General features: G+C 50.9%; 1 long non-coding RNA gene across 1 annotated transcript in view; it reads left to right on the top strand.

Moving 5' to 3' along the window:
- The first annotated feature begins 884 nt into the window (after positions 1 to 884).
- Positions 885 to 27,241, top strand: part of LOC141275707 (uncharacterized) — a 30,821-nt gene continuing 4,464 nt past the window's right edge. Inside the window, exons 1-2 of the long non-coding RNA XR_012323933.1 lie at positions 885 to 1,254; positions 1,342 to 1,419. This is a non-coding gene — a long non-coding RNA (uncharacterized lncRNA). The remainder of the gene's footprint in view (positions 1,255 to 1,341; positions 1,420 to 27,241) is intronic.

Here is a 27,241-nt window from a genome sequence, read left to right as displayed (position 1 = left end):
GTGGATTCTGGTCAGGAGAACCAAGTGGAAATCAGTCTGGTTTGGGCAGGGAGGTCCTGGGTGCTACAGAGCTGCAAACTCCATGGGGGACCCTGAACAGAAACTCCCCCCCTGGGCCTCTGCGTCCCCCCCGACCCCACCATGCGATGATGTTGCTGCGAGGGGACGGGAGTTTGTCCCTGAGAAGTGCTCCTCTGAGGGCTGGGTGAGCGTCCACTGTCACGGTGGCTGTGTTTGGTACCTCCATTCGTGGTTGTCATGGACACGAAGGCGGCATCACCTCCCAGCTCTGCCAACTGGAGCTGGGTGCCCTCCCTGCCCCGTCAATTATTCTTTTGTGTTTCTAGCCTCCCTTGAGCTTAGTAAAATACTACCTTCCTGATAAAGTCTTGGTCTGCAGGACACTGCCCCCTCCCTTCTGGACTGTCCTTTGAGGCTCTCAGAGGCAAACAGATCGCTCCTGTCCCACTCTGAGGTTTCAAAAATTTAAGTAAAAAAGTTTTAAAAGATGATAGACACCTACAGTACAAAATTTGAGCATTTCAAGGGGAAAATTGAAAAATCAGGTCTCTCTCTCGTATACCTGTGCCCCTGCCGTCTGGTCCCCTCCCATGTGGCTCCTGTATTCCCAATCCCTTGTACCTGTTTCCAGAAATACAGTATTCTGTCACCAACAGGAACCCTGCATTTACATCACACAGATAGGACTCTCTCCACACACATTCTTTACCTTGTTATTATTTTTCTATAGCAAAAAAAAATCAAATTGAGCGAAGTAGCCCCCAATCAACACTACTTTAAAATTTTTTTTATTTTGAAATACTTTAAGACTCACGAGAAGTTGCAAAAATAGTCCAGAGAGTTCCCGTGTACCTTTCCCCCACTTCCCCCAGCTCCTCCCACTGATAACATCTTACATAATCATAGCGCATTGTCAAAACCAGGAAATTGACATTGGTGCAGTATTGTTAACTCAAAATCAGACCTTATTTGGATTTCACCAGTTTTTACATGCAGTAATTATTTTGTTTTCTGGTACATAGTTCTGTAAAATTTTATCACATGGATAAATGTTATAACCATGAGGATCTAGAACTGTTCCAATCACCACAAAGAAATTCCCTCATGTTAATGCTCTATAATCACACCCTTTACCAACCCTATTCCCTAGCAACTGCCGATCTGTTATCACTATATTTATGTCACTTTGACAGTGTTATAAAAATGGAATCATACAGTGTGTAACCTTCTGAGGTTGGCATTTTTTGCTCAGCATAATGCCTTTGAGATCAGTTTAATTTGTTGTTTATCACTAATTCTTTCCTTTTTATTGCTTTGTAGTATTCCATTTAATGGATGCCCCACAGTTTGTTTATTCATTCACCTGTTGAAGGACATTTGGGTTGCTTCCAGTTTCTGGTGAGTACAAATCAAGCGGATCCGAATGTTCATATACTGGTTTTTGCATGAGCCCAAGCCTTCGTTTTTCTAGGAGAAATACCCAGAAGTGCAATTGCTGAGTTGTATGGTAAGTGTACGCTTAACTGGCTAAGAAACTGCCAGTGTACTTTGCAGGTTGCTGTACCTTCTTACATTCCCACCAGCATGTTTGAGAGTTCTAGTTGCTCTGCGTCCTTGTCAGCCCTCGATACTGTTAGTATTTTTTCATTTTAGCCATTTCAGTAGGTTTGTAGTGCTATCTCATCAGAGCCCTATTTTGCATTTCCCCAGTGGATAGTGATGTGGAACATCTTTTCTTGTGCTTGTTTGCTGTCCATCTATCATCTTTGGTGAACTCTGTTCAAAATTTTTGCCTATTTTCCAGTTGAGTTGTTTGGTTTCTTACTCCTGGGTTTAGAATGTTCTCTGTCTACTCCAGATACGAGTTCTTCTTGGGATACGGGCTTTGAAAGCACTTTATCCTGGTTTGAGGCTTGTCTTTCCATCCTCTTAACGAAGTCTCTTGCAGAGCACACATCTTTCATTTTGCTGAGGTCCAGTTTATCCCTTTTATCTTTTTATGGACAGTGCCTTTGCTGTCATGTCTAGACACCTTGCCTTTACCTTACTGTGTCCGTATCAACATGTAAAGAGCTTCCTCAGTATGTCTCTGTGGCTGCAAGTATGCCAATGTACAAATCAAGCATAATTCATTTAACCATTCTCTGTGGGGACCTAGCCATCCAAACTTGTACTATGCATCAGCGCCGCGGTAAATAATTGTGAGCAGACATAATTCTTACGCTGTGGCTTCACATGCCTGCGGGATAAATTTCCGGAAGTGGGGTTGCTAGTCAAAGGGTTCGAGCATTTGTAATATCCTGGTATCTTTCCCCGGCCATCCCACTACGATGCCTGCCTGATTACTATTCCCCCCACCTCTTACCAATGCAGGATTTTATCAGATTGTTTGGTCCTCACCAGTTTGAGGAGTGAAGAGTGGTTCTCCGTGTGGTTTTAGTTTAGCTGTCTCTTTAAGAGCTTCCTGTGTTTTCTTTCCTGTGACTGTTTGGTTCCTCTCCTGTGGGCACTTTCCTCCCAGGCTCCCGGACTGATTGATGAGAGGAGTCCACCCTTCACTTTCTGAATGGGGTGGGCAGTGGGACATAGGGACTCCCTCCCAGCCCAGCCCTCACTCACGCCTTGCTCCTGACCTGCTGCCCTGCGTCTCCCACTCTGTGTGGGCTCAGTGTACCCCTCTGTGAAGTGGGGATAAGCACAGCACCTCCTCAGAGGACTGTGGAGGGGATTTCTTCTATGCATGAAGGCACTGAGAACAGTGCCAGGCTCGGTGAGTGCTATGGAAGTGTTAGCTCTGTACTTAACTATAGTTAATAATACTGTGTTGTACATTTGAAAGATGCTAGGAGAGTAGACCTTAAACACTTTCATCACAAGAAAAAAAATTGTAACTATATGTGGTGATGGAGGTTGACTTATTGTAGCGATCATTTCCCAATATACACACATCTCGAATCATTAGGTTGTACACCTGAAACTAATACATTGTGCGTGTCAATTATCTCTCAATGTTTTTAAAAAAGAAGTGGTAGCTCTTTTATTATCATCTGTAAGGACCATGACTTCAAACAGGTGTCTTCCTCCCCTCGAAATGGTCATCCAGCCCCTGCTGGACTCTCCCAGTAGGTTGTCTACAGACAACCACCAGACGGTTCCATGTTGTCATGGGAACCTCTGTGAAGGCTGCATCCTGCTGCTGGCTGTAAACCATGGCCTTCCAATTGCTCCATTCCAAGGGAGATCCCTCTGGCCATCTCCCTCCTGCGTGCCCAGTTCTGTGCCAGGGACAAGCCTGTCTGAAGCTTGACCAAGGACAGGGTGGGGACAGGGAACTGTATAGTCAAAACCAGGGAGAGAAGCTGCTTGGATGTGGCAGCTCGGGGCTCTGGAAAGTGCCTGGGTGTGAGGGTGTTGGCCTGGGTGGCATCTTAGCACGAGGTTTGTAGTCTTCCTGCTGCCCCTGGTCTTTTTCTCCGTGACCTTCTGGACCCCTCACCCTCCCAGAGACGAGGGAAGGGAGGCCCAGAGAGGACCAGTTGGAGAAGCAAGCCAGTGTCCCCACCAAGAATATCTTGATTTGAATCTTGGCTCCTGGCTGTGTGACCTTGAGAGAGTCACTAAACCTATCTGAGCCCCAGTTTCTCCATTTGTAAATAGGACTGACAATAGCATTTGCTTCCTAGAGCAGATGTGAAAACTAAGTGAGATGGTGCCTGTGAAATACTTAGCCTGGCTGGGAGAGTGCCCACTTAGCAGTGGTGGTGGTGGCGATGGTGGCAGCGGTTGCTGTGGTTATCGAGGAGGGGTCTCTTTGTACCTACTGTGCCCTCTACCTGGAGCACTTTTCTGCTCCCTCCACCTGTCCAATCCCTCCCACAGTCAGCATCCAGACCACAGAGGGCACACAGCCCCTTCCTTGTATGATGCTGTTGGGCCAGGAAATTCCCAAACTGCCTTCACGAGAGCCTGGAAATAGAACGGCTCTTTCTGGCATCTCTTCTCTGCTCTGTTCTCCCAGGGGTGTCAGCGAGAACACCCAGGCCTCATTAACTCACGGGGCATCTACATCATTTCACTTGCCGGAAGTTCCTCACCGCCTCTTCACCAAGTGGTTGATTTCATGGGAAGCTATTACAGTGGCCACATCTTTATCAAGGTGAGCCTTCATTCCCAAGAGTTGCGGGAAGGACTCAAGCATCTGAGAAGCATCTTGGGGCCCTTCTACCAGGCAGTGAAAGAGTTGGGTTTATGGTCCAGCTTCTCTATTGCATGAGTTGAGTCTCTTGCAGTTTGTTGCTTGCGACAGAAGACCTGGCCAAAGGGTAGAGGGACTTATTAATTCCTATAACTGGCAAGCCCTGGGGTTTCAGGTATGGCTGGAACCAGGTGCTCAAACGATGTCCCCTACTGACAGATGAAGAAATTGAGGCGTATAATTCACCTGGGTGCACAGCAGGACTGTCCCTTTGGTTCACTCTGGTTTCCTCTGCGATGCTTCATTCTCAGGAAGCCTTACCTTGGTTGATGGGAAGGTAGCCGCCAGCAGCTCCAGGCTGCACTTTACGAGCAGAGAGAGAATGCATATTTCCCCAAGCGTTTCAGCAGAAGTGTCACCAAGAGTTGTCACTGACCATGCTTGGGACACGTGGCCATCCCTGCACAGTGAATGGGCCAGGGGATCTGGGCTGTGACTGGTCACACCTGGGGCATCCACTCACCTCTGATGTAAAGGTTGAGTGAGGGCTGCCCTGCTTGAGTCGCCCAGAGAGCTACATTAGGGGTCAGCTTCAGAGGTCATAGTGGGAGGCGTCCCTGGGAGTTGGAATCCTTGGGCTGGTTGTGCTGGACAGCAGAGGCCCAGGGGTGGAGCAGGGAGGAAGGGGACTCTGCTGACCCCACGGCTGGCTTGGGTAGGGGCAGGTGGGAGGAGGTGGCTGTCCCCACCAGCCCCGCACCACCCTCTCACACAAGCTCACCAACCAGGGTGCAGCCCTGGCCCAGAGCTGGCATTTTCAGCCACCATTTATTAGACACCTACCACGCATCAGGGACCTTGGCCTTGTTTGGAATCCTCGCAACAGCTCTGAGAGGGAGCAGGTATATGGCCATTTGGCAGATGGAGAAGTTCAAGTTCGTAGAGCTGGTTTGCCCAAGGTGGTGAGGGGGTAGAGCCAGACCCAGACACGCTGTGATTCAGTGTGGGCCGGGAACAGAACTGGAGTAGTTAAGCGTAGGGCGGGTTTGCAGAGGAGGGCACAGCTGGTCAAGCTGGGGCTGGGCTGTATGGGACGGGGTGAAGGGGGTCATGCAAAGTATTCAAGAAGGACAGGATGCTTCAGCACAGTCTGGAAGGATTTCCACTAGAAAAATGGCAGTGAGGAGGGTGAAGGATGTGCTAAGCAAGGGCCCAGGGTGGACACAGGCCCAGAGATGTGAGACTGCACATGCACATGCACATGCACCTGCACTGTGTGGGGAGCTAGGAGCTGCTGGGTATTTCTGGGGTAGAATGCAGAGTGGAGGGAGAAGCTGAGGCTGGGCCCGGGGAGGGACTGAGTCAGAGTCCTTGGCCCTTAGATCCCCACGGGGGTGGCCTGTAGTGACAGAAGCTGCTGGCCAGGGAGGCTACTAGCTGGAGCAGGGGATTCTCAGCTCATTGCTAGGACGGGAAGGTCAAGGGACAGAGACCCAAACCCAAGAGCTCACCTGTGTGGCATTTCCAGATCACCCTCCAGTGTGGGTGGGATTGGGAGGGTCCCGTCTTCCCCAGCAAGAACCTTGGAGAATGCCCCAGTCACCAGTGAGCGTCCACTCTACGTGCTCACTCACAGGTGCCCTCACTCCCCTGGCCCTCTGAATACGCAGTAGAGACCCATAAGGGGGAGGGTAATTATCCGAATTCTTTAGAGGGGAAGCTGAGCATCAGAGAGGGAAAGCAACTTGCCCCAGGGCACACAGCCGGGAAATGGTGGAGTGGGATTCAGGCCAAGGACTCCCTGACTCTTTCTCCTCCCGACCACCCAACACCCCTGAGCGAGCTTTAAGCCAAACTGGCCCATTGCCACTGGGCCTCTGGAGATATCTTGAGAGACTTTCATTGAAAATGTTCGCCCTATTATTTGTTTGTTTTTTAAAAAATTATAGACCCGGGCTTCCCTGGTGGCGCAGTGGTTGAGAGTCCGCCTGCCGATGCAGGGGACACGGGTTCGTGCCCCGGTCCGGGAAGATCCCACATGCCGCGGAGCGGCTGGGCCCGTGAGCCATGGCCGCTGAGCCTGCGCGTCCGGAGCCTGTGCTCCGCAACAGGAGAGGCCACAACAGTGAGAGGCCCGCGTACCGGAAAAAAAAATATATATATATATATATATAGACCCAATAAATACTCATGGTAAAATACTAAAACAGTACAGAAGGATCTAAAGTGGAAAATAAAAGTTTCCTACCTCCCTGGCCCCCATAGTAGACACCGAGGTGCCCAACCCAGATGTCCCCTGGGGGAGGGTCCTATAGAAGTGATTTTGGAGAGGTCTGAGTTTGCTCAGTCTGCCAAGCATCACCTGGGGCACAGGTTTACGTGCAGATTCCTGCCTGGGTCCTGACCCAGAGGTGCTGGCTCGTGGAGGGTGTGGGAGCATGGAGAGGGGGCTGAGAACCTGCATTGTAACCAGTGCCTCAGGGAATTCCCATGGGAACCACTGGCCTGGGAGCATCTGGGAGTTCTTCCCAACTCTGAGGTTCTGGGAAACAATCTGTGCCCGGAGGCTAGGATCAGCCACGATTACCCAAGAGCTGCTTGGTCCTCCCCTTAAGGCAGTTCTGGGGGTGGGGTGGGGATTGTAGTGTGGGCTGAGGGGTCTGAGCCTGGGGAGGACGTGAGGGGCAAGGGGAGGGGCCAGGTGAGTGGGTGGAGTGAGGGTGGGTTCCTTTAATTCCGTGTTAGTGACTGCGGAGGGATGGGGGCTGCTGGTGTGCTCCCTGCAGAGATCATCAGACTAGTCCTGCCTTCTGGGGACTGGAAGTAAAGGAAACCCACGTTCTGGGTTTGAAACCTGAGTGATGCAAAGGGAGCTACAGGCTCGGGGAGGGAGGGCAGTCTCGAAAGTGAATCCATTCGCAGAGGGAAACTGGCCCGGCCAGCACCCCGTGGGTGAAGGCCTGGAGGGGTGCCCTTCATGTGGGGCAGTGGTGGGCTGGCACTAGGGGTGTGTGTGGAAAGAGGCATGAAGCGTGTGGGGTGGTGGCTGACAGGACGGATGTGGGTGTGGATGTGGAAGGCACGAGGAGCAGAGCCAGGGGCTGCCTGTGGGGGAAGGTGAAGGGCGTTGGGAGGTAAAAGTGTGAGCACTTTCCGTGTTGGTTACAGCTCGGCTGGACGGAGGCCTGAGACTCTTGTCTTTTGAGCCCAGTCCTTCGTATTAACAGAGAATATCTGCTGAGTACTTGCTGTGTTAGGATCGCTGATGCCTTTACCCAGTGTGGCTAATGGTGGACTTTCTGGCAGCCTGACAAGCCATTGCAGGATATGTTTTGGTCCAGGAGGCTGATCCCTGCCATCTGACCACACCTGGACCCCGGGGACCTGGGGCCAGGAGACTGCCCAAGGTCACACAGTAGCAGTTGGCAAACTCTGAATTGGAAGCAGGGCCTCTCAACTCTGAACCAGCCACTTGGCAATGGGTAGCAGATGCATAGCACGGAGCACGGCTTTCTAATCAATCCTGCTGCCTTGGACTTGGCCTTGGATCCTTTATAACAGGGGTCCCCAACCCCCAGGCTGTAGCGGTCCGCGGCCTGTTAGGAACTGGACTGCACAGCAGGAGGTGAGCGGCTGGCAAGCAAGTGAAGCTTCGTGTGCTGCTCCCCACCGCTCTCCGTCGCTCGCATTACCGCCTGAACCACCCCACCCCAGGCCCCCCACCACCCGTCCATGGAAAAATTGTCTTCCACGAAACCGGTGCCTGGTGCCAAAAAGGTTGGGGACCGATGCTTTATAACATGTGCACGGGCAGCCTCCACCAGGCACTGAACGCTGGCTCTGGAAGCCAGATCACAGGCTGAATTTTTAGTGACAGGTGCCAAGATGCAGGGGCAATGGAGCAATCCCTCACACAGGTAGTGGTGGCTGAGATGGTCCAGCTGTGGCACAGGTCCAGTTGTCGCCCCTTCCACTTTCTCTGCCCGGGCTTTTTCCTGTTTCTAAGCCTTTTCCTCCAGTCTTCCTAAAGATTCCATGAGTGCCTGACATCCTTCCCATAAATTCCTTTTCATCCTACAATGGCCAGTCTTGGCCTCATTGCCTGCACCCGTGAGCCCTGCTGGTGCACATGGGAAGTGGGTTACTTAACCTCTCTGTGGCTGGGTTTCCTCATGTGAGATACAGGAACAATCATAATAGTACCTCTTCCACAGTGCTGAGCCGAAACAGTCCATGCAGAGAGCTCAGCACAGCGCCCACACAGCGAGTGCTCAATACACATTAGCTGTCAGCATCACATGCACTCCAGCTTCCAGAGAGCTCCAGGGAACGACAAAACTAAGGTTCTTAAAGCCAGGTGTGCCTCTGTGCCCTTTAAAGTTACCCCAGGGAATTCCCTGCTGGTCCAGTGGTTAGGACTCGGTGCTTTCACTGCCAAGGGCCCAGGTTCAATCCCTGGTCAGGGAACTGAGATCCTGCAAGCCATGTGGTGTGGCCAAAAATAATAATAATGATAATAATAATAATAGTTACCCCATAACCCCAAAGGGCTACACCCACCTGTCAAGGGATGCTGGAAGTGGTAGCAAAGACGATGCTGATGGTGATAAAGATGATGATGACAACAGCTAACACTTCGTGGTATGTTTTTACTGCCAGGCCCTGTTCTAAGTGCTTTACAAAAGTATCTCATTTAACCCTCATAGTCACACCAGGAGAAAGGAACTATTATTTCCTCATTTTACAGATAGAACATCAAGTAAGGTGCAGAGAGCTGAAGTGACTTGCCTGAGGTCATGTGAACTGTCAGCACCGTGGTGGGGTTTGACCCCAGCAATCCAGATCCAGAGTCTATGGCAGGAGGATGAAGCTGTGGAGACCACAGCAGATGCTCCATAGTGGTTGCTTGTGTGCAAGGCAGCCCAGATAGAGGGGAAAGTCCCTGCCTCCATGCCCACGGGAAGCAGCAGGCCTGGCAGCCCTGGCTGAGTCGCCAGCTTTAGATACTGGGGATTCGGGCCCATGGTCAGAGCCATCCTTGGTGGGAAAATGTGGTTCCGGGGGGACTGCTTCTGCCCCCCGTGGCTGCTGCCCTGTGAGGGCCCAGCAGTCCCGCTCCAGGCAGGAACACAGCCTCCCAGAGAAGGCGCCCACCTGCCCCAAGCCCCTGGGCCTGGCATGCTGCCGTCTGCCCTGCAGACACTGGTTTGTGCCCAGGAAGCAGCAGGTAGCCGGATGTGACCGCTGTGGCTCAGAGGGCTGAGGTCACTTGCCTGGGGCCGCACAGCGACTTGGTGGTGGAGCCAGGACTTGAACGCACGCCTGCCAGCTCCAGGGCCCCTGGCTGTAACCGAAAGGAGCATGTGGCATCTGTTAGGCTCACATCTGGCTGACAGTGGCTTGTCTCTGTGTCCTCTTACAACAAACAGTAAAAAAGCCCATCACTGACATTTATGGGCTGTTAGTTACTGCGAGCAGGCCCCGCACGGTGACATCATTTAACTCCCCCAACCACCCTCAAAGGGCCGGAACATTTTTACGCCTGTTTGCAGAGGAGAAGACTGAGGCACGCGACAGCATGGTAGCAGAGCGGATGCGTGCTTTCCTTGCCTGCCTAGCATTCTTTACCCCTTTTTCTGGGAGGGGCACCCCAGTTTCCATAGCCTCAGCGTTGGCTGTCTGGTCAAGACTGTCAGTCAGGTGCCCTGTTCTCCTCTAGGACCTGGGCACGTGACCCAGGCTTGGCGGGTCGGACTCTCTCTCGGGGGATTCTGACTCTTGAGTCCTGTGACACGTCTTCTCCTTGAAGACTCTGTCTGCAGGTCCTTGCCCCTAGGCCCCCTCACCTGAGCCCCGCTGATTTTGAGACTTTGATTCCAAGAGTGACCTCCTATCCTTCCAAGAAGGCCCCGTATCTTTGGCTGGAATCAGCTGAGCCTCTTCTGTTGCTTGCAGGCCAGAGTCCTAGCTAATACGAGGGCACGCCCGAAGGTCATGTGGGCAGCGCAGGACTCATACCAGATGGCCTGACACAGAGTCCAGTCTTGGCCGCTACTGGGCTGGGGCCTCTCAGGTACCTGGGTCCCAGGGACATCACCCACAGTGTCTGTGACATTTGCATTCCCTACCACAATAAAGCCACACTGCCTTTGTAATGGGAAATGTCTTAAACTACACAGAAGCGGATTTTCATCGTCCTCAGTTTTCAGGTCTTCACAAACTGCACAGACCAGATCCTGGTACCCAAGGCAGGTATGTGCCCCAGTTTCAGATACTCACCTGAAGGCCATTTGTCTCCTTGTCACCACCCAGACCTTTGCTCAGAGCCCCCCACTGCTCCGGAGTCGTTGGCAGAACCGGGGCCAGCAGGACCCTCTCCAGGGGTCGGGGTGGATGGGGTCCAGCGTGACAGAGCTTCTGAGAACCCAGGAGATCTGCTTGCTCTGTCTCCATAGCTTTGGCCATTCTCATCCCAACTCCACATTTTTGTCATACCCCCGTCGCTCCTGTACAATCATTTTCTTAATATTTTGTGTTCAGTTGTCATTTATTCATTCTTTACTTAAGGTCATTAAAAAATTTAGAAGACTTCATTCATATCTCTGCTGGAAAGGGCACTGGTACACTGTGCACAAGTAGAACGCGGCAGTGCCCAGAAAACCACGTGCATCACAATCCAACCCGACACTGAGGCTGCCCAGGGCGCCAGGCCAGCCAAGTCATTGCCAGGGAGGTCTGCAGGGTTTAGCGAAGTGTGCCAGATGCCCAGCACCGCACCAAGCCTTCCTCCCTGCATGTAATCAGAAAGGAGGGTTCAACGGGAGTCAGAAAAGAATCACTCTCTGCGTGTGCACTGATGTCATCTAAGGCCATGTTGTGTGCTTCACATTTCGGGACACATGGTCCTCATGCCTGGTGAAAACAGAGAGGGAAAGCATCTTATCCAAGTCTACACAGCACATCAGAGAACAAGAAGCTGGAGTGGGGCCATCCTATTTACATTCTGGCTCTTTCTGTGGCACCTCGGTTTCTCCCTTTAAAGCATTTCAGATGCTCCCTGCAGCTCCTGATGGTCTGGGACCACATTTTAATCTCCAGCATCCACTCCCCTTCCATCTGTTGGGTTTAGGCCCTCCCCTGCGTCCCCCACACCCACAGCACGCACAGCACCAGTTGGTGTGGGCTCTGCAAATGCAAACTCATTTAAATGTCAGCTGGAGCAACACGAAGCTAGCAAGGCAAACAGGTGACAAAAATAGATGTGACAATCACAGTATCCTAGACTGTCAGCGGGTGCTTCCAGGCCTTCTTAACCCTTCCTGGGGCAAGTAGCCCTTGAAGAATCACGATAACTCGGGCCTCCCACCTAGAGAGCACTCGCAAACACACTCTCACACACACACAATGTTGCCAGTGACTTTGGAGGGGTCGCGGGCCCATCCCACCTCGATACCTGACGTTTCTTATTTGTCTCATGGCCTGGGGTTCCAAGAAAGAATTTGTTTGCAAAAAGCGACCTGATGCCAAGTATTTGGAAATGACCAGTCTCGGTGACTTTTCAGGCAGCTCCCCGTTGATGAGCCATGCAGAAGGGCTCAAGTCCTTGAACCAGAGCAGCCGTTCAGGGTCCACCCTTTGTAACCAGAAACTTCGCCCCCTGACTTATCTCCCGTGGATGAAGAGCCTTGGGGGTTTATCTTAAAGGCGGGGGCACTTCTGTAGAGTCTGTAAAACTCTGACCACTTTGAAGAGGATCCAAGGTGAGATGTCAGCAAGGGAGGGGACACCGGTCTCCATTCCCGGCCTCCGGGGCCATGACCCCTCTCCTGCCTGCACAGTCCCAGGACACCATCTGCACAGAACACAAAAGCAGCCACGCCCTTGGGCTTATGCAACTTCAAGGTCCTGGCCAAGGTCCTGAGTGGCCTTCATGTGTGTGCCTGGCCTTTGTTCTCTCAGTCCCACATCTGCACACAAGGAGAGCGCCAGCAGTTGGGACTGCAACCAGCCCCACACCACGCTCTCCTCCTTGTTCTAGGACTTCCCATGCATCAGGTCTTGGCATGGCCCCATTTGAAACCTTCTCTGTTGTCACGTGGCTTTGTTTCTTAGCAAGGATTTGGGTAAAAAGTTGTCCCCCTCCCCCCGACAGGAAGTGGTAGGGACAGAAGCTGAAAAATAGGGCTGGAGAGAGACGCCCCTGGGACAGGAAGGATGGAGGAGTGATGAGAGGGGAGTGAGGGATTGTTGAAAGTGGCCTGCAGGGAGAGGAGAAGTACCCACGATGGCAGCTGGCCAGGTAGCCACAGTCTGAGGACTGAAGGAGTGGGGGACAGGTATGGGGGGCCTCGTGGCTGGGAAGGGGCAATTTCAACTTGAGACTGGGGGCCGCCATGAAACCCAATCCAGAGGCTCATGGCACGGTGCTAATGTCCTCGGGGAGCTGGCATGGTGCAGGCTGGGCTGAGAAGCCAGCTCCCGTGGCAAGCTGGGCCAAGAGGCACATCCTGCCTGCTGGGTCCCTGCCATGGCCCCTTTATCCCCTTGGGTTTCCTGCACTGTGTTTGCTGTAGAACGTGTTCCCTGGCCAGGACCATTGGGTTCTGATGTACCACCAGGCTCAGGGTCTGAGGAGGACAGATGCCCACCCTTGGGGGCCTCAGTTTCCTCATCATCTCCAGTAATGCTGGGGGTCAGAGATGGGTGCTGGGTGTGGAGGGTCCATCCAGGGTCAGGGAGTAGCCCACGTGCCGCCTCCTCGCAGCCTGCCGACCCAGAAGATGCCCTCCTTGAGCCCACAACTTAGAGGCTGCAAACTCAAATGCCTGTGTCCTTTGGGAACAAGGGTACATTGCTGGCTGGTGGTGCATGTTCAGCCCCGGGCCCATTCCTCCCATTGCTGAGAGGCAGGCAAGCATAGACTCTGGAGCGTCTGGGTCCAAATCTTGATTCTGCCACTTACCAGCCGTGAACCTCTGCATCTCAGTTTCCTTATCTGTAAAGGGATGGATAAAGCACAAGATACATCATTGGCAAATAGCACCTTCTGTTCTCTTCCTTTGCACCCATGGCAGACATGGCTAATTGATTAAAACATCAGTTTTCTCCTTTCCACCGAGGAAAACGTTGCAAAATGATCAAGAAAATTCTTTCTCACTGAGCCTCAGAATCTTGCTCTGTGTCCAGAGCTCCAGGTAGCTACTCCCAATAGAGAAGATTTGGCATTTGAGATGAAACCATTTGCCATCCCTCTTATAATGCCTACAGAGCACAATTCCTGGCACATAACTTGTTTAAATGTTCTGTATACGTGTCAGTTACCGTTCAGAATCTACTCATTGCAGAAATCCTTGTCCAATATCCCTAACTTCTGCTTACTCCCTTCCAGTGACAGGGAGCTCACTACTTACCTGGGCTTGCCATTCTATTGCTGGACAGTTTGGATGATTAGGAAGTTCTCAGATCTCCCTCCTTACACCTCCCTTTTCCCTTAAATAGTCTATAATTTTATGGCTAAGTGCTTCCTCCTTTCCTGGATTAGCTGTCATTACGGATTGAGGTGATTTATTTTTAGGTGATATATTTGAACCACCTGATGAGTAGAACCTCTCAGCTTGCATGCATTTGATCCCAGACTAGCTAAGCAGCTTCAGTATTTGATGGACATGTTTGGGGGAGTGTGTGTGTGTGTGTTAGAATGTGTGGGTGACGGGGAGAGATTGAGAGAGGAAAGACAGAGTGAGAGAGAGAATGTACTTTAAAGCCTCATGATACACCAGGCCAATGTCACTTCTTATATAAGCCTAATAACTTCTCCGAGGATTGGGGCTGCATTCAGGGCCCCATCATTAGCCGATTAAGCCTGATTATTCCAAGGGGAGGGACAGCAGAGAGGGATGTGAAGTTACATAACTCTCCATTTATTTGGATTTAATCCACGCTTCTAAATTTAGGAGCTGAAAGGCTTCAAAGATGAGCCATGTCGTTTGGAGGTGGTGCTAGCTACAAGGGGGCCCAGTGAGTGTTGGAGCCCCAGGGTGCCCACAGGCGAGCTGGGGCTTCTTTGCAGGGGGCAGCTCAGGGGCCTCATCTCCTGGTGCCGGGAGAATGTGTGGGAAGCCAGGGCTGCCGGGACATTTCACACCCGCAGCAGGTACAGAGGCAGTGGCCAGGGTGGGGGAAGTGTGACACTCGGGGTGGACAGAGTGGTGATGACAGGTGAACCAGAACCCAATGTCCTGATGGGCGGGGCAGTTCGAGAAAAACCTGGACAGTCGTGGTCACCCCTGGGTTACAGCCATGTTCATATGTGTAGTTAAGTGTGGCCACTTGCAAACGGATCTCCTTTCTCTGGGGCTCAGAGCTTTCTGCAGGGGCCTGGAGAACTGCCGCCCCCCCTCCCCCGTCACTCAGGTTGTGCATTGCACAAGGGCACCGCCGCTAAGTGCGCACCTCTCACATCAAAGAGAGCACAGAGTCACATGTGTATGAGGACAGTTTTTAACAGGTGGCCTCAAAGGATGCTCTAACGGAATTGTTATTACAACGCTTTTCTGGAAGCTGGAAGTCAAGTGTCTTGAGCAAAGGGAGCCTTTTTCTGATTTGCACAAAGGCAGTGGATGGGCACGCGGCCTCTACTTTCCACTGGTGCTGGCTGGATCTAAACTCGGAGTTCAGGTCACAGCGATCCTGCTCAGAGGGAAGACGCTGGAAACCAAGGATAAAAGGCAGCTACAGAGCTGTGACTAGTCATTCAAGGTCTCAGAAATATTTCCCAGGCCATTGAAAAGAGGTGATAACATTCATGTAGCACAGGAGATAATAAAGTGCAGACAGATCACTTTATTAACGTTAAAGAATTCACACCCATTTTAGGAAGGGCTGTGAAACTGTGTTCTAGTAAAACATGGGCCAGACTAGGGGTCAGCCACCCTCCAGCTCTCCCACACAGGATGAATCATGTCACCTCTCTGGGCTGCGGTTGGATCAGCTGAAAAATGGAAATCAGGTGGCTCCATCGCCATTTAAGAGGCAAATGGAAAAAATGGCCATGAAGGACCCTGTGCCAGAGTCTGGATCACAGTGGGTGCTCTATAAATGCTTGATTTCTCTCCCAGCACCACTTTAAGTACCAGGCCATCTGAACAGTAGAATGCGGTATTTTCTTTGAAATCCTATATATTTAAAACAAAAATCAGTCAATATCCTGGCTAAAAAAATCCCGCATACCTGACTCCCTGCCCTCCAGGCTAAGCTTGCGCCCATGCCCGCCCCCACCCCCGCCAGTCTCCCCCAGCTGCCTCCACTCCACGTCTTCCCTCAACATGCCAGGCCACGGCCACCTCAGGGCCTCCGCACTCGCTGTTCCTCTGCCCGGCGTGCTCTTCCTTCATCTTCCCAGGATCGGCTCCTTCTCACTGGTCAGGTCTCAGCACACATTTTGCCCCTCAGTGTAAAGTAGCCCCTGGCGCCTCCTACAACCTCACTCTGTCTTCATTTTCTGCATGTCTTTATTGCTTTATTTCTTTATTTCTTTGCTCACTTGTTTATTTTCTGTCTCCATCACCAAAATCTAAGCTGCTTGAGAGCAGAGGGTTTTGTCTGCCTTGCTCACTGCTGTATCCCAAAGCACAGGTGTCTAGTGAATAGCTGTTGGCGCAGGAACAATGTCTGGGGGGAGAGTGAAGAGAGCTGCTCCTCCAGCCCGCACACTTCCCTCTCTCCCCCAGGGACTGATGCTTTTTTTGTCCGTTTCTCTCCTCTTCCACTAGATGACCTCCTATGTTCTTTCTTGATTCCCTTGCTTGTCCTACAGAGAACTTTAAACTTCTCATTCTTTCTGTTCTCAAGGTTAGTGTGACTTGAGCCTCCATCTTTCTCATCTTTCGGAACCTCTGCCTGTTGGGCTGGGCCCTCTTCTCTTTGACGGCAGAGGGGGCCACAGGGAGCAGATGTGGGAGTCACGTGTGGGAGGAGCCCCCAGATGCAGTGGGATCCTCATCCCTGAGGCTGTGAATGGAGGCTAAATAACCACATCCTTGGGATGCTCCCAGCCCCACCCCCTGGGAGAGCCCCAGCCCTAGCTGCTGCTGTACATAAAGTTACTTCTCTTCTTAAAACCAGGTTTTGACAAATCTGCTATGCAAGGGCTTCAGTGAATTGGTCTGGCTTATGCCAACTGTTAACTGGACTAAAGAACTTGAATGGCATTTACTTTACAGTTTACAGGTCTCTTTCATCAGTCGTTCATCCAGCGAATGTTTAATAAGCACCTACTATATACCAGAAATGGATCTAAGTGCTTTGCATATAATAATTTGTTCATAACACAGGTACTTTTGTTATCATAATCCCCACTTTACCAATGAGGATCCTGTGTTCCGGAGCTGGGTTTACTATAAAGCCCAGTGTCTTAATCTGTTCTGGCTGCTATAACAAAATACCATAGTCCAAGTGGCTTGTAAGCAGCAGAAATGTATTGCTCACAGTTCTGGAGGCTGAAAGTCCAAGATCAAGGTGCCAGCACGGTCGAGTGAGGGCCCTCTTCCAGGTCTCAGACCTCTCGTTGTGTCCTCACATGGTGGAAGGGGCTAGGAAGCTCTGTGGGATCTGCTTTATAAAAGCACTAATCCCATTCATGAGGGCTCCACCCACATGATGTAATTACCTCCCAAAGGCCCCACCTCCTCGTACTATCAGGTTTAGGGGTTAGGATTCAACATATGGCTTTGGGCATGGGGGACACATTCAGACCATAGCACTCAGAAAATGTTTTCAGGGTTTCTCCTGTACACGGGCTCCTTGCTTGTTCCCAGGTGGGGCCCCAACGCTATGTTCACCGGTCATGTGTGCAAAATTTGCAAAAGTAATATATTTCACCTGCAAGCAGCCAAGCCCTCTCTTTCTACAATGAATCTCATCCATCCCTCTTTCTCTCATGTTTAGTGGTATTGGAGAGGCTGTGGGTATTTGGGGGATCCAGCTTAGGGGAAGTTAAGTTGGAGATACATTTAATTTGAGTTTACTGAGATAAACGTATGTGGTTAAAAGTATGGTTAAGTTATTGCCAGCCATCCTGGTGTAGAAGACAGCTTTCAGGAACACCCTACAGCTGCCCATGCCCACTGGCCTGGATTGTAACTCAGAGATACTGGTCCAGAGTTCGTATCACCATATGAAGATGCTCTGTGTCACCCAGCACAGAAAGCATGCAGAAGGTGAAGGAAAACCAGGTCTGAAATTCAAGGAGCCAGAAACCATTCTGTAGAAAATTCTTCCTATCATCAGGCATGTGAAATTGTAAATGGAGGATTTGCTTCTCGGTGCTGTTGTGGACGCCTGGTCCAAACCAAAGTTCTCTCCTGCAAGAATAGACTGGATAAAGCAGCATATACAATTAAAACACAGTACATTTTTTCCCCTCTTTTGGGATGACCACACGAAATGCAATTTATCAGAATTTCTGTGTTTTTAGGGCACAAACTTATAGCTGTGCTACGACCAAGCGGTCTGTAACAGGTCATATATGAACCTGATGGGCATTTTTCTAAATCTGACATTGGTGCTGAAATCTATGTGTTTATATAAAACACTTACAAGTACACATTGTGAAACTAAAAGAAATGTTCCTGAACAGTCTGTAGTAATAAAAACAACTCAATAGGGCTCATCATTAGAGAAAAGGCTGGGTTATCTTTTAATTCCTTATAGATAATATGACGAAAGTGTCATCATATAAAGGTGATCAATGAAATGCTGGGGGGAAAGGATTATAAAGGCATCTCAGGTAGTTAATTAATACAAATATTGTGTTATTTTTCTGGGTTTTGTGATGTTTGTGGCGTTTGCCAGCTTTCCAAAATTTCCAGTTTTCTATGATTACTTTTCTCATTCTAAATCTCACCTATTGTACCTAATTTTCTATTCTTTTTCTTAAAGGGGCCCCCAAACGCTATAGGCTTTGGGTTCCACCTCTAAACTGTCTCCATCATGTCGCTACCAGGACAGGGTGGCTTCCTTACGCAAATACAAGCTCAAACAATCCGCACTCTTTTTCTGCCCTTTTAACACAAAAGGTAGCTTACAACAAATACACCGGCAGCTGTGGCAGTGCCAGCCGCGTAGCAGGACACGCGTGAGAGCGGGGACAATACTGCAATAGTCCGGGGGAGAGAGGATGGTGCCTGGACACGCAGAGTCCACGGGGGTGTGGAGGAGCGGCTGGATTTGGACTCGGTTCTGAAGAGAGTCAACGGGAGTAACTGACGATGTTGGGGATGACAGAAAAAAGAGAAGACATCGAGGACGATTTCGCGTTTCCCCGGGACGCTATGACCTGGGGAGTCGGGGTTCTGGGAAGGTGGCTGTAGGTGGAAGGAGAACCGCCGCTCTGGCGAGCGGGGGGGGGGGGCGGGGATTCGCTGCCGCGCGCTGCTGTCCCCTAGCGCCCACCGGGCCGACGCTAGCGCGGGGCCGGCCTAGACCGCCCAGAGGCGTACCAGGCCGGGCTCCAGCGGCGGCCGCGGCCGGCCAAACCCTCCCCGCGCAGACGGCCGGGCGCGGGCGGCCACGTGCGGCCCCGCGTGCTCCCAGCCCCTGCCTCCCCGCTCCCGGCCGCTGCCAGCTCCTGGGCAGGAGCAGATGCTTGCAGATGCGCCCCGGGGGAGAGCCGCAACTGGGCTGGAGGAGGGGAAGCTTGACCTGGTCAAGGGACCTCTCTTCCCTGAACCTCCCTTTCCTAGTGTAGGCGCGTGAGTGCGTCCTTCCTGGAGGAGACTGTGGTGGCTTATTGAGCTTTTCCGGGGCTAAGAAGATGACAACAACAACAGCGATGGTGAAACAGTAATAGTAAAAATGCCAGACATTTACTGAGTGCTCACTCTGTGCCAGGCACCCTTTCAAACACTCTACTTATAGAATCCCCCCAGCAACCCTGTGATGTCAGCCCTTTTACTGTCCCCATTTTACAGATGAGGGAATGAAGGCAGAGCAAGGGGCTCATGTGATGATTACTATTACTGCTCATAATCATGAAGCAATGGCTAGCAGTGATCCTGATGGGGCTATGGCTTACTGAGGGCTTGCTCTGCATAAGCAGTCCACATGCAGGATCATGCTAAAGCCCTGCATCCCTTCTGTGGAGGGTATTTATATCATCCCCATTTCACAGATGAAGACTGAGCCTCAGTGGTGTGAAGTCACTTGCCCGTGAAGACACAAGCTGGTCAAGTGGCAGAGACGGGACGCGAACCCATGACTGTCTGAACGAACTCCCAGACATGATTGCTACTGGCCATTCCTGAAGGGGTCTCTCACCTGTGATGAGGCATCTCCTCACCCATCCCTGTCCCTAAATATGGTAGGACAGTTATGGTCTGTGACCACAGGGTGATCATTCTGGCTCCAAGGCTACGCCAAGGAAGTGGCTGCTTTGCCCAAGGGCTCACAGCTGGCAGCGGACAAGAGGACTGTAAGTGGGGCTCAGGACCAGCCCCCCACCACTTGCATGGTCTCCTGAACCTGCTTCCTGCCTCTGGGCTCAGATGAAGGAGCCCAAAAAAGCCACTTCTTGTAAATGTCCTTCTCTTGTAGATTCAGGCTGGTCAGCCTGCTGAAGACACCTGTCTTCCTTCCCTACCAGGTGCCTGGCAGTCTTGCCGTGTCCCCTGGATCTGCTGGCCCGACCCTTCATGAACTGTGGAGGCCTGACTAGGAGGCTCCCAGGGAGGCCTGCTACACTTCTGAGGGTTTGGCACCTTGCCCATTCGTCCGGAAGTCTCCCAGTCCCGGCCCCAGCCCACCTGAAAACCCCCGCTTCACTCCCGTGCCACACAGACCCTCAGCCCCAGTCCTAGCCTAGAGAGCCCCCAGGGCTTGTCAGAAAACTGGATCATCAGGATCTGTTGGGACAGATGGGGGTGTCACGCAAAGTCACACAGCAACTGAGAGGCTGAGGCCGCTGTCTGCCACCTGGAAGGGGGTGGATGGGAGGCTCCTGCCTCCCCACGCTGAAGCTGGCTGTGAGGCCCTGCAATGCTGTGCAGCCTCCGTGTGCCTGATATCAGCTGTGTGGCTCTCTTTGACCCACAGTGCTGGGCTGCTGGGACACGAGTTGAGGATCAGCCTGGGGGTCAGCTGGGGCCCTTAGGCACTGGCCCGGGACTGGCTGGCTGGGGTCCTCTGCACTCAGATCTCTTCCCCCACCCACTACTGTGGCCTTTACCTGAGACTCAGAGGTTCCAAGGATAGTGTTGGAGTTGGGATTCAAGCCCAGTGCTCTCTGACTGGGCTACCATCTCTGCTACCACTTTTCTCAGTTTGAAAAGTGGGAGGCATCTTGGTGTGTGAGAAATTCCTCTCTCATCCCGACCCTGGGGATAGAGGCTCCGAGCCAGCATGGGAAGGGCCTGAGGAGACAGCTCGCCTGGGCCCCCAGAGGTGGAGTGTGAGGCCTCAGCAGCCTGCAGTGTGGCCCCTGCTTGTCTCAGGCATGGTTCCTAGAAGACCCAGGAGCCTGAGCCTGGGAGGGGACAGAGTGATCGTCCCATCTATTTAGCCAGTGTCCACAGGACATATGTCAGCAGAAAGTCCACGCTCTCTTAGAGGAATGCACTGTCACATTCTGTACGCTCAAGCATGCATACCCTTCTCACCCTAGAGAGAGCTAGATCTCTCTCCCCACCCTTAGCCCATTTCAGCCTCACATCAAGGCTGCCTCCTCCAGTTGCCTATACTGTGCACTGCACAACTCCAAGGGGCCCCAGTCACATGGACAGTGCTGTGAACGGCACCCACGGAGTTGGCTAACACAATGGCCCTGCTCACAGTGACCTGGGAGTGAGCCAGGGAGATTTGTCCCATTCTGTTGCTGGTGGAAACTGATGCTCAGAGATAGCCAATGACCTACCCTTGGGTCAAAGAGTGAGTCAATGGTTGGAACAAAATCTATGTCATCCTTTGTCTCCCTTCCCCCAGGCATTTTAAATAGAATTATTTCTTTCTAAAACTTAAATTTACTTTTTTGTTGTTTTTTTGGAGTCCTCTTTTTTTTATACATATATATGTATATATATATATATTTTTTTTTAGTAGACATATAGTTGACTTACAATGCTGTGCCAATCTCTGCTGTACAGCAAAGTGACTCAGTTTTACCCGTATATACATTCTTTTTACAATATTCTTTTCCATTATGGTTTATCCCAAGAGATTGGATATAGTTCCCTATGCTATACAGTAGGACCTTGCTGTTTATCCATTATAAATGTAATAGTTCACTAGATTTGCTTTAAAAACAAATCATTTTAAAACTTCTGTCTATTTTGGAAGAGGAGCCATATTCATGTGACAAGAATCATAAGGGTTTGAAAGGATGTGAAGAGCAAGCGGCTCCCTGCATCCCTGGCCCGTGGGCAGCCACTGCTGCTGCCTTGTGTACCTTCCAGAGAGAGTTTACACACCCTTCACACGAATGGGCACACACTCACTGTTTTCACTGCATACGTCCTGCAGTTTAGCAGAACATTTCAGGCCGTCTGATTCTTTGTTTTACGGTAAACAGAATTCCATTATGTGGAGCCTGGATGGCTATTTAAGCAGGACCCACTGGTGTTCACTTAGGGGGCTTTGGACCTCTCAGTACAGCAAACAGTGTTAGATGACACCCCCAGCACCCTCTTCTCTGCACATGTATCATTTCATGAGTCTGAAAAAACACCTGAAGGATAAATTCTTTATTTCTTTTAGGTCAAAATGTTTCATTTTTGAAACAAAAATAAAACATCATGAAAGGACACATGCTAAATACAAGAGAAGATCCGAATCGCCCATCCCTATCGATTCTACTCCCTGAAGGTGACCAATGTTTCACATGATTTCACAGCTTGCTTATGTGGCTTAATAGATGTGGTTGGTTGCAGAAATGGCCACAATCCTTCACACAACCCTGTCTCCGTGCACTCTCTCGTGCCTTTGCAGCTCCTCCCATCAAGAGGCAGAGTCTAGTTCTCCCTGCCTTGAACCTGGGCCTGCCCAGATGCCTTGTATTGGCCAGAAGAATGTAGTGGAAGAGATGGTGTGCCAGTTCCGAGCTAGGCCTCAAGAAGCTTTGCATGCTTCTGCTAACTCTTCTGGAGCCTTGCTGACGGTGGGAATAAGCCTGGGCTAACCTGCCGGAGGATGAGAGACATGTGAGCAGGGGTGTCAGCTCAGTCGCCCCCGTCAAGGCCCCAGAGAGTGGAGAGCCCAGCCATGACCAGCAAAGCCGCCTACCCAACCCACACCTGGCCTCAGGTGTGTGTAGGAGCCCAGAGAACTGCCCAGAGCAGCCCAACCTGATTGCTGACCCTCAGGTTCTCAGAACCATTAGCTAAATTTGTAGTGGTTTTTAGCCACAGAGTTTTGGAGGATCTGTTTTGCAGCTTGGTTGCTGTAATAGGTCACCGATACAATGTATCTTGGAGATACTTCCCCTACAGGTATCTGAATCAACCTCATCTTTCTCATAGCTACAGAGTATTCCATTTTTGTGGAGGTGCCATGGTTTATTTTTCCAGTGTGTTCTTGGTGGACCTTTGGGTTGTTTCTTTGCTCCTGTGCTTCTGTCTCTTCATCTGTAAAATGAGACTGATGACCTTGCCTTAAAATTAATTTTTGAAAGTTGGCATTATTTGGTGTAGAATGGCTGACGCTTAGAAAGTGCCCAGCACGTGTTTTCTTTTCCTCCTTCCTGTGGGACAACTTCCACTCAGACGGGAATAGCAAACAGGTTGGTCTCAATGCCCGTTGTCTGGTGGGTGCTCCCAAGAGCTTGTTCTGAGCAGGACTGTGAGCCTGTGTCTGAGTCAGGGGCAAACACTGCCATGATGGATTACTGATGCCTGCCGTGTGCACCAGGGAGGATTGGTGAGAGGGACGTGTGCTCTTCTTCATACGTGTCTCCATCTGAGCCTAAGAGACCCTCACTCCCATTCACTCAGAGACTCTGAGAATCCATATGACCTTCAGGACCTAAGAGGAGGGCACTGGGAGGATTTGGACCCAACTCGCTGTGTGACCCAGGACAATAGGCCCTTTCCTCCTGTACTTCAGTCTCCCTATTTGTCAAGAAGCAAGTTGATGGCAAAGCTGGGACTCAACCACAGGTCACCTGACTCCCACCCTGTCCTCAGTTACTGGAGCCTGGACCCTCACATGGTGGTCTGGCCTGGGGTGGTTACAGCTGGGAGTGTGCCCCGCCCATGCTATGTGTCCCCAGAACCTCCTGAATATCCAATAGGTTTTGGCTGTGGTCTCCACAGGACACGTTAACCTGGGAGGCCATCTGCTGGGGATGGCAGCCAGGTTGCAGACTCTCAGGAGGACTGGTCCCCTTCCCATTATACTCACCCTGATGTATAGCCCTTTGTGGGCAGGGGAGGTGCCAGCTTTTTGTGGTGAGGGTCTCCTATTAGACTGTCCACCTTGAGCAGTCCTGAGCTTATTTATATTTATGTATTACTTTTTCCAAAAGTACCTACAAGTAAAATTTATTTTAAATTCCCCAAGAAGGTTAAAAAAAGAAAGAATAGTATAGGATAGCAGGATAAAATAATTTATATATCATGAGAGAAGGTTGAGAAAAAGACATCCCTTCTCCACTTTCTCACTTACTTCCCTGCCCCCATCTCCTGACTCAGAGCTGGGGAGGGCAGATGAGTGGCGTTCGTGCCTCTGCTTCTCCTTCCCTTGCCCTCAGCAGACATTGCTAATCAATTAGAGGATTTTTCCTCATTGAGTCTAAACACAACCTCAGGATCCTTTTCAACACAGTTGTCCAGATAGCCATCCTCCACACAGCAAAGTTAAAAACTATTTCATCTGTGGTTTAGAGTTGTACCCTTCCTAAGGATGAAAGTATCTGTGGGAGAAAAAAAATGAGTGCTCTGCCCCTCAGAAAAAGTATATGAGGGAGAGGGCTGCGGCTTTAGTGGTAGAATTTCTAGCATTAGCCTACGGTTGGGCTAGAATGTAGGATTAGGAGAGAGATGCATTATTTAACTGTGGAATGTCCGTGCTTCTAGAGATATGATATTTCTCTCTCATCTTTTTTTTTCTTTGCATACATGTTCTTCTGCCTCAGTCTTTCTAACAGCTTCCTTGTCCTCATTTAGAACTGGAAGTGTCCTTAGAAATCAACTTGACCAACCCTATCCTACAGCCCTAGTGATAGATGGAGATTCTGAAGGAAAGAGACTTCACTACACACATTTTACCACACTGGTTTAGTGCTGTCTAGAAATAATTCCTCCTCCTCCTTCATCATCATCATCATCATGACTTCCCCACAGGCTCTGCCTGCCTTTCCCGGGGTCACCTCACTGGAGAAAAAAATTCCTGGGAGTTGGCCATGTAGGGAATGGTGGTGGGAACCAAGCAGACAAGAGCTCCTTGAAATCTGACTCAGACCTCTCAACTCCAACCCCTCCCCGCCTCTCATGGCAGCATCCTTAGCAAAGTCACAGTGCCTCCATCTCCCCAGGCCCGACCACTTCTGCCCACGGCAGGGCCAAATGCAGGGACCTCAGGGCTCTGCAGAGGTGAGGTGGGGAAGGTAGGGCTCAAGGCTTAGAGGAAGCCATATGCCTGCTCAATTTGTGTGCCGGAGAGGAGAGGTCTTTCCAAGTATGTCTTTGGGAGAAGAGTTATAAGATGGTCAGTGGACACTGCCCCTCATCACTTCCTACCTGCTCTGCTTGGTCTTTTGTTCAGTTGGCACCCTTTTATCGAGCACATACTACAAGCAGGCACTACTCTAGGGACCAGGGTTACAGCCATGAGCAAAACTAACACGTTCTCTGCAAGTTACATGCTGAATGGATGAGACAGAAAACAAGCATATGAACCCATGAGTATGTAATATGTCAGGAAGTGACAAGTGTTCAGAAAAAAAATTGAGCAAAATAAAGAGACGAGGTGATGGAGAGCGTGGGATGGCCGAGGACGGCCCATTGGAGCGGGACGCTTGAGCAGACACTGGAGCAGTAACAAGGAGCAGAGATCAGGGGAAGAGGAGGAAAGGGTGGTCCAGGCGGAGGCACAGCAGGGACAGAGGGAGAGAGGCAGGACGCAGCCTGGTCTATGCAGAGGACCACAAACGCTGGTCTCACCGAGAGTCCCCATGACTTCATCCACACGCCACCTGGACTGTTTTGACCTCATGATTTTCTCCCAAGAACTCACTTATGTTTTTAAACGAATAAATTTATTTCAAAAGGAAACTTCGTGGTGTTATGTCAACTAGAAAGTGAGCATCACTTTGCTGGAAAAAGAGAGGTGACTGGAAGTCAAGATGCTGAGACAAAGGGAAGCTACTACCTTCCAGCTGGAGGCTGCTGCCTGCTGGGGCTCAAGCCAGACCTGACCTCTCCTACACTGAAATAGTTCCACGATTGTCCGAGGGGTTAGAGACACAGCAGACCAAATAGAGACTTAGCCTTGCTGAGGTCTGGCATTCTGGGGGAGTCGGGCTGTGGGATCCAGTGTCTCCATGGGAGCCAGCATCATTTTATACACCCCAAACTCTGTGGGACACTGAGTCTGGCCGGGTCAGGCTCAGGGGGTTCTGGGGAGGCCGGCTGAGGAGCCTGGGCTTTCCCACAGGGCAGAGTTGCAAGCAGGGGTGTGACGTGGTGCATCGTTGTTCAGGTTTTGGTCGGACGGTGCCTAAGGGTCACCTTCTCACGTAGGGGTACCTAGGACTGTCTTTCTTCCCTGGAGTCCACGTAGATGAATTGATCCCTCACCTTCCCAGAGAGTGTGGTCTGTGTCCACAGGGAGAAGGCATTCTCTAAACCTGGAAAACTGCCTACGGTGGGAGTGGCAGAGCTGGGGGCAAGAGGTGGGGTTCTTCAGACAGCTCTCAGAGTTAGGGCACCACACGGCTCTCAAAGTCCCCGGGCACGTGTGCAAATTGAAGGATCTCTGAGTTGTCCAAACGCTAGAGATGGTGAAAGAAATACAATGGATTTGGGAAACCAGAGTTCCAACAAGTGGCTTTGTTCTAGTTTCCCCTGCCTCCCCTCCTTCCTCCCTTCCTTCCTTCCTCCCTTCCTTCCTCCCTGTCTCCTTCCCTTTCTCCCTCTTCAATCTCTTTCTCTCTCTCTCTTTCCCTCTCCCCCTTTCTTTTATTTTTTTTAAAGTATTTATTTATTTATTTATTTTGGCTGCACCGGGTCTTATTTGCAGCATGCAGGATCTTTAGTTGCAGCATGCGGACTTCTTAGTTGCGGCATGCAGCCTTCTTAGTTGCGGCATGCAAACTCTTAGTTGTGGCACACATGCAGGATCTAGTTCCCCAACCAGGGATGCAACCCATGGCCCCTGCATTGGGAACACGGAGTCTTATCCATTGGACCACCAGAGAAGTCCCTCCTTTTCTTTTATTTGAATACAAGCCATATTTAACAATGTTTCATGACCTAAAACCTTTCTTTGGGTAGAGGTTGTCTGGAGTACGTGTCTTTCCCATTTTCTGGATAGGTCAGTAGAGGCATAGTGAGGGTGACGTAACTCCATGGATACTCAGGGGAGAACTGGATCTCACATATTTGGAATCTCTGTCTCATACCAGTTAAGAGACTGTTGGAATAATTCAGGAGAGATGGTGGTAGCTTGGACATGGTGGTCACTGGGGAAGAGGAGAGAAGTGGTCAGATACTGGATACGATCTGGCTGTGGTACAGGAGGGAACTAGAGGTGTCAAAGGTGACTCCAAGATTTTGACCTAAATGAAGGAAGAGTAGATTTGGGGTCGGGTTACTGAGGACAAGTAAGGTTTGGGATGCCCACTAGATAAGGCAGGGAGATGCCCTGGAGGCAGCTGGACACACAGGTCTGGAGCGGGGGTGGGGGGTGGTAGGAGATGCACACTTGGGGTGATCACCATGTAGACTCAGGAGGCCACTGAGAGGTGCACATGGGCAGAGAACAGCAAAGGACCATGGACTGAGCCCCAGGGCTCCTGACAAGTGGGGGAGCAGAGAGGAA

This window comes from Tursiops truncatus, chromosome 10, assembly GCF_011762595.2.
Source record: "Tursiops truncatus isolate mTurTru1 chromosome 10, mTurTru1.mat.Y, whole genome shotgun sequence".
NCBI classification, from domain to species: domain Eukaryota; kingdom Metazoa; phylum Chordata; class Mammalia; order Artiodactyla; family Delphinidae; genus Tursiops; species Tursiops truncatus.
This window is presented reverse-complemented; position numbering and strand designations above follow the sequence as displayed.